Below are 7,440 nucleotides of genomic sequence, written 5' to 3' on the forward strand. Positions count from 1 at the left end.
TTAGACTACATTTTCCTATTTTTCTCCATTTGCTTTGAAAGGACTTTCTCTCTCTCTCTACCCCTGCACACTGCACCAATCAAAACAAATGTGGAAAGATGAATAGCTACACCTGCCACTGTAGCTTTTGTATTGTACTTCACTGGGTCTCCCATAATTACACAGCAGCTGCCTGCCTCGGCCTCAGCCCCTCACTCACAATCCAACCCTCACCTTAAAGAACGTCAGGCTCAACAACATGCTTCTTAGAAACAGAAACAGCTAGAACACAACACAACGTGATTCACAATGCCCACTCTGTTCTCATAATATAGTAAACAACTGTGTAAAGAGTGTAAGTAGGGCCTAGTAAATGTAAACCTCAAATGAGCCCACGGACGCCTTGCTATAATCATGAGCCAATGGGTAAAACAAATGGATTAGAATTATCCCAGTGAACACAATACTGCTTTTCACATCATGTACTCATAGGGGTGTATGTGTTGTGCAAAAATGGATGCTATGTAGGTAGAATTTCTATAGCACATACTAGTCTTTACCACAGACAACATTGATAACAGCGTACCTACAGTGAACCATATCAACATGGTACCTTGAAATACTGATTTGCCCTGTAACAAAAACAACATATCTTCTTGTGTTTCCTATCCAGAATAATCCAGTTATCTTAGTCCATATGTCCAAGCCTTCCTCCAGCTACCTGACCTTTTTCTCAGGCTAAATCTTATCCGCCTTCAGGATTTCTACTCACTCATAATCTATTTGCGATGTCCTACAGATGTTTCATTGGCATGACATTTAACGAAAACCTAATGGTAAGATCAGCAATATGATTCATTTTAAGGTTGACTTTGACTGGATACTGTAGGATATAGTAGGTTATACCTCTGACGATATACATGTGAAGTGAATAAGTTCACTCACTCAGGGTCTCAGGCCCCATTTCTCTGTGGGCTAAAGAAATGACCTTCTGGACACAAGCTCCATTAAACAGCACTGACTGACTATGGCTTCTTCTCAAAAAAACATAAATATGTTCTGTGCAAAATAAACTTAGTTTAGTTCCCCATTGTTCATTGTCCACTAAAAGCCGTGTCTAATGGACTGCATTAAAGCTGATGAATCACCAGCTAGCTTCAAGTGTTGTCTCTAGCAGGGATTTTCTTTGTCATCTCCATGGTGACCTTTCCTTTTCTACCATTACTTGACAGAGAGAGAGAGAGAGAGAGAGAGAGAGAGAGAGAGAGAGAGAGAGAGAGAGAGAAGGAAAATTAAGTGCTGTGGATTCAAAGGGGCTAAACACCATTATCAGGTAGAGCATGCACTGCAGTATGTGAGGGATTCATAGTATGACACAACCACTTAGAAGCATTAGCTTCTGTTAACAGTTGTTTACTTATTCGTTGGTAGAAATTCCACGTACAATGAGTCAGAGTTTGTTCTGAATACCATCCTTACACCGTGCAGACCAAATAAAGATCAGACTCATAAAAACAAAAATATATCTGTAAGGCAGAAACCTAATGCTTACATCTGACTCCAACTCCTAGATAATACACGACAGCATTTGGGGTGTATACATACGCTTCCAGAATCACAAATAAGGGGGAAAACGCTGTATCTGACTTTACTTCAAATGAAAGTTGACCTCTCTTGACACACATCTGTTTTTTTTTGCGTTCAATCAACTGGCGATGTGAACAGGCCACTCCAAAGGAACCACTGTGACACTTCAGAACAGATGGCTTTGACAAGCAATTATGAATATCTGGGTGATTTCATAGTGAAATAAAGTCCCCATAAACAATCAGTAGATGTGATCCACACACACACAGACACACAGACACACACACACACACACACACACACACACACACAATGTGGATTTGATCAGCCCTGCTCCCTGCAGTTACAAGGAGATCAGTGACATTCTTCAAGGCCAGAGAAAGATTAAAGATGCTCTCTGTCTGTCAGGGTTCTGATCATATATTCACAAACGAGGCCTGTGAAGAACACATCTTTAAAGAGTGGCTTGCAGGAAATAACATGAATACTTATTCTAATGACAGACCATTATACTAATCATAAACTCAGTAAAAAAAAGTATTCTCACTGTCAACTGTGTTTATTTTCAGCAAATTTAACATATAAATATAAACATTTATATTTTTTTGTAAATATTTGTATGAACATAAGATTCAACAACTGAGACATAAACTGAACAAGTTCCACAGACATGTAACTAACATAAATAGAATAATGTGTCCCTGAACAAAGTGGGGGTCAAAATCAAAAGTACCAGTCAGTATCTGGTGTGGCCACCAGCTGCATTAAGTACTGCAATGCATCTCCTCCTCATGGACTGCACCAGATTTGCCTGTTCTTGCTGTGAGATGTTACCCCACTCTTCCACCAAGGTACCCGGACATTTCTGGGGGGAATGGCCCTAGCCCTCACCCTCCGATCCAACAAGTCCCAGACGTGCTCAATGGGATTGAGATCCGGGCTTTTCGCTGGCCATGGCAGAACGCTGACATTCCTGTCTTGCAGGAAATCACACACAGAACGAGCAATATGGCTGGTGGCATTGTCATGCTGGAGGGTCATGTCAGGATGAGCCTGCAGGATGGGTACCACATGAGGGAGGAGGATGTCTTCTCTGTAACTCACAGCGTTGAGATTGCTTGCAATGACAACAAGCTCAGTCCGATGATGCTGTGACACACCGCCCCAGACCATGAGAGACCCTCCCTCTCCAAATCAATCCCGCTCCAGAGTACAGGCCACGGTGTAACACTAATTCCTTCGACGATAAACGCGAATCCGACCATCACCCCTGGTGAGAAACAACTGCGACTCGTCAGTGAAGAGCACTTTTTGCCAGTCCTGTCTGGTCCAGCGACGGTGGGTTTGTGCCCATAGGCGACATTGTTGCCGGTGATGTCTGGTGAGGACCTGCCTTACAACAGGCCTAGAAGCCCTCAGTCCAGCCTCTCTCAGCCGATTGCAGACAGTCTGAGCACTGATGGAGGGATTGTGCGTTCCTGGTGAAACTCGGGTAGTTGTTGTTGCCATCCTGTACCTGTCCCGCGGGTGTGATCCTGTGCAGGTGTTGTTACACATGGTCTGCCACTGCGAGGATGATCAGCTGTCCGTCCTGTCTCCCTGTAGCTCTGTCTTAGGCGTCTCACAGTACGGACATTCCAATTTATTGCCCTGGCCACATCTGCAGTCCTCATGCCTTCTTGCAGCTTGCCTAAGGCACGTTCATGCAGATGAGCAGGGACATCTTTCCTTTGGTGTTTTTCAGAATCAGTAGCAAGGCCTCTTCAGTGTCCTAAGTTTTCATAACTGTGACCTCAATTGCCTACCGTCTGTAAGCTGTTCGTATCTTAACGACCCTTCCACAGGTGCATGTTCATTAATTGTTTATGGTTCATTGAACAAGCATGGGAAACAGTGTTTAAACCCTTTACAATGAACATCTGTGAAGTTATTTGGATTTTTCCGAATTATCTTTGAAAGACAGGGTCCTGAAAAAGGGACGTTTCTTTTTTTGCTGAGTTTATAAATGGCCAATTACAAGAGGAGCAGATTACACCCAAGAGTAGTGTTCAAATGCCCTTTTTTTTTTCATTTTAGACTGCCGGGCTAGCCTTTATTGGATGGCACATCTGTTTGAAAATGATGTTTGTAAACCTAATATTCACAATATTCCCTTATCAACAGCTAGACTTCTGAACCACTATGGTTTAGTGACATAATCATCCTCTATAATGTCTGTTTTAGTCATGAAGCATGTAGTATCTCTTTCTAATATACTACAATCATACGATCAACCATAACAACATCCACTGCTATGTGAAATTTGGCTCAAACCATAAAGATAAAAAAGCTAATGACATTGTGCAATGTGCATAATACAGAACACATGCCGAGGGCCATTTGTGCACAACTGCAAAGATATCCAGTCAGACTAGTTTCTATAGGACTTCATATTTCACTGGTAATACAATATGCACTTATGGCAGTGGAACATTGAAGATCAGGACATAAATTAATTTGACTTTCACCCAGGTTTTGCTTCAACGGGTGAGGCCTTGGATTCTCTAATAGCCAAACCCTGGCAGAGTGAGGAATTTAATATCTTATTCCCTTATGTATGTCTTTCAAGTAAAACATTTCCCTATCACTCTTCAATACATCTCTTTCTTAGGTATACACAGTGCACCATATCGCTTGTTTTGTAAAGCTACAGTACCATAGAATAGCTGCTAACTTAAAAACAGCCAATCAAATAAGAGTTGCTGTGTTTATAGATACACCTCCCAGAGGGGAATGGTGATGTCATATTGAATATGATGTAAAGAATTTGTTTTTCCTTTTTATTTTATTTTCATTTAATTTTCTTTTACAACAATTAAAGACAATGTCAGTCATGTGTCTTATTTCTCCTTAAAGCAACAGAGAGAGAAGTCATCCAAGGCCATTACAACATCAATGTCTCAATTCTGCTAAATGGCAGAGGAAAGATAATAGACATGTGTGCATGCATATTAATTAACTGATAATGAGAAGATAAGAACCCTTCTCTCTGCAGGTGTGGAACCACTAATCAATTGCCAGTGAAAATGGAGTAGAAATGTGTTTTGTTTTATCCCACATCTGAAATTAAAAAGCTATTTAGCACCACATTTTCTAACAAAGTGCTTTCCATTTATCTTCTCAAACACATTATTCAATCACAATTTCCATTTGTATAATGGTAATATTTTCATGTAATTTCCCGCTTCCTCTGTGATGGGTATTTGTGATATGGGCTTTGTGAAAAGGCTATTCCCTTCCAGCTCTATTCACTCGCTGGTAATACATTTACAACATATATTTCAGATTAAATGTCTTGAGTAAATGGACCAGGGCCTTGGATAGCCCACCAAATACGGATGGATCGCTTCTGCACCCTGGTGGTGACAAAACGAACTGCAGCTGTGTTTACATGCCACCTGGTGGCAAAAAAAGGCATTGCAGTATATAGTATTTGTATCTATGGGAACCATTTCCTTTATGGGTAATAACAAGCAGGCTGCTGTCTACCCAAACACAGAGCTGTAACAGCTTCCTGATGCAGTGTTATGTAGTGACGGAGCCTAGGACTGCTGGAGTGATCAGTAATATGCTGTACAGCTGCAACAAAAACTGCCTTCAAAGCCAACTGATTTGGCTGCTGTTTGGTTTAGCCTGTGGCAGGGCTGGAAGCTTTTAACTGCCACCTTAGAACAGACGTGTGTGATAGAGAGTGAGATAGAGATGGAGGTAAGAACAATAAATGACATTAAAAACAATAAAGGACATTAGTCAGATTGAATCTATACATTTACTACCATGTCTCATTGTTGTTACAATGACCATACTGGCACATTAACAGGATATAAACATGGCACTGTGGACACTGAAGGTCCAGTTGAGAGATTGAGAGAGAGAGAGTGTTCTGGACCAGCAACAGTAGACAGAGTAAGGAACCTGTGGCTGGTAGGTCTACATCACAGAGCAGAGTGTTTGGCTCTACATCACAGAATGGAGCGGGGCGTGTGGCTGGTAGGTTACATCACAGAGTGGAGCGGAGCGTGTGGCTGGTAGGTTACATCACAGAGTGGAGCGGGATGTGTGGCTGGTCTGGTCCCAGATGACACAGGGGTTGATGGACAGTTGTGCAGCATTGCCTTCCTCTGCAGGCAGGTCCTCCACCTGCAGACAGGCCAATCTGTACACACACACACACACGCACACACACAGAGAGAGAGAGAGACAGAGAGAGACCATCTCCTTCACCTGCAGACAGGCCAATCTGTACATACACACACACGCATGCAGAGATAGAGAGAGAGAGCGAGACCATCTCACTAGCTATACATCACATCTGGTCATGTCAAATAGCCACAGACAGACAGAGAAGTAATAGAGGTGATCGTATTATAGTGCTACCCAATGGGATAGTCATCATTTGTTCAACTTGTTTATAGCTTAATCATTAGAATAGCTAACTTCCATTTGATAGAATAAAGAAAGTAACCCAAAACATAATACAGATAATTGTATTTGCCCATATTTGGGTGATGAGATAGCATAAAAGTGTAACTGGCAGAATTACAGATATCTTACTTTGAGGAGTTTGGGTTAAGAAAGATGGAGGTCAGTCGCAGCTTGATATGCCTTCTGTTTCATCTTTCTCTTTCTCTGTAGTTTCTTTAGTCTCCTCAGCGGTGGCCTTACTGGTCGAGCTGGCCGACGCTGGTCTGGTCTCTGGCTTTTTAGAAGGGTCTACCACGACAGCATCCCTGCTGGTGTTACACCCCATGGTTCAGTCCAGTGGGAGACTGATTAAAACAGACGTCCTGTTGAGGTTGTTGGTTGTTGATGAAGTCTGAAAAGCATCTGAAGTTATTACCAAGCTGACCTTTACCTTAAAACCTCCAGGACTGTTGTGGAAGCAGGTCCCCCTGGTTTCCTGTGTAACCATAGAAATATAATCCCTAGAATGGACATTCCGATTCAAGTTAATGGGTCTGAGGGCCTTCCCCATTCTAGGGATTCTATTTTCTATAATGGCCTCTCAGGGGTTTAGTTGACAGGCCTTTGCTGATTGGTTCTTAGAGGATTATTGTGATTTGCTTGCCAAGCAACATCAGTTAAGAATGAACTTCCCATAGCGTGTCAGGACATAGTTACTGATAAACAGTATGGGTATTGTTACTCAATCACTAGGCCGTCATGGAAACCAATTTTCCCCACTATGAAAGTTAATGGCCATTTGTTCAGGTGTTTTTCAAAATATGCCAGTATGAAAATTAACAAAATAACAATTTTACAATATCAACATGAGACTAATATACCAAGACTGATATGTCACATGCTGTTTATGACCTTGTTTCTCTGAGTGCAAAAATATCCAACATGGAGCTATATTTATTTTCCACAGTGGCACTCACTATGTTGTGGTAATGTTGATGGTTGGGTAAGGAGATGTTTGAGTTTATTTTATTTTTACGGGGGCAGTACACATTCATCTATGTTTCAGTAAAAGTGACGGTTTTAGCCAGCCGGCTAATTTTCAACCGCAGTCCCTGGGCAGGTTATTAAAAACAATTACAATACAGACAATCAATGAGCAGTGAGCACACACAGAGCAACATAGGACAAGCAAGACATAGCCTACAGACAGAGCAACATAGGACAAGCAAGACATAGCCTACAGACAGAGCAACATATGACAAGCAAGACATAGCCTACAGACAGAGCAACATAGAACAAGCAAGACATAGCCTACAGACAGAGCAACATAGAACAAGCAAGACATAGCCTACAGACAGAGCAACATAGAACAAAAAGCAACAAGACAAATGTAAAAACAGAGTTGTGTTTATCCAACATCACAATACAAAT

General features: G+C 41.7%; 1 long non-coding RNA gene across 1 annotated transcript; it reads right to left on the reverse strand.

The window, feature by feature from the left end:
* Window positions 1-5,360: 5,360 nt before the first annotated feature.
* On the reverse strand, window positions 5,361-7,190 carry LOC110526603. Its single transcript, XR_002473978.2, has 2 exons — window positions 6,160-7,190; window positions 5,361-5,845 (listed from the first exon to the last, which is right to left on the reverse strand). It is a non-coding gene; the product is annotated as an uncharacterized LOC110526603 (long non-coding RNA).
* Between the last annotated feature and the right edge of the window lie 250 nt (window positions 7,191-7,440).

Source organism: Oncorhynchus mykiss, chromosome 6 (genome assembly GCF_013265735.2).
Source record: "Oncorhynchus mykiss isolate Arlee chromosome 6, USDA_OmykA_1.1, whole genome shotgun sequence".
NCBI classification, from domain to species: domain Eukaryota; kingdom Metazoa; phylum Chordata; class Actinopteri; order Salmoniformes; family Salmonidae; genus Oncorhynchus; species Oncorhynchus mykiss.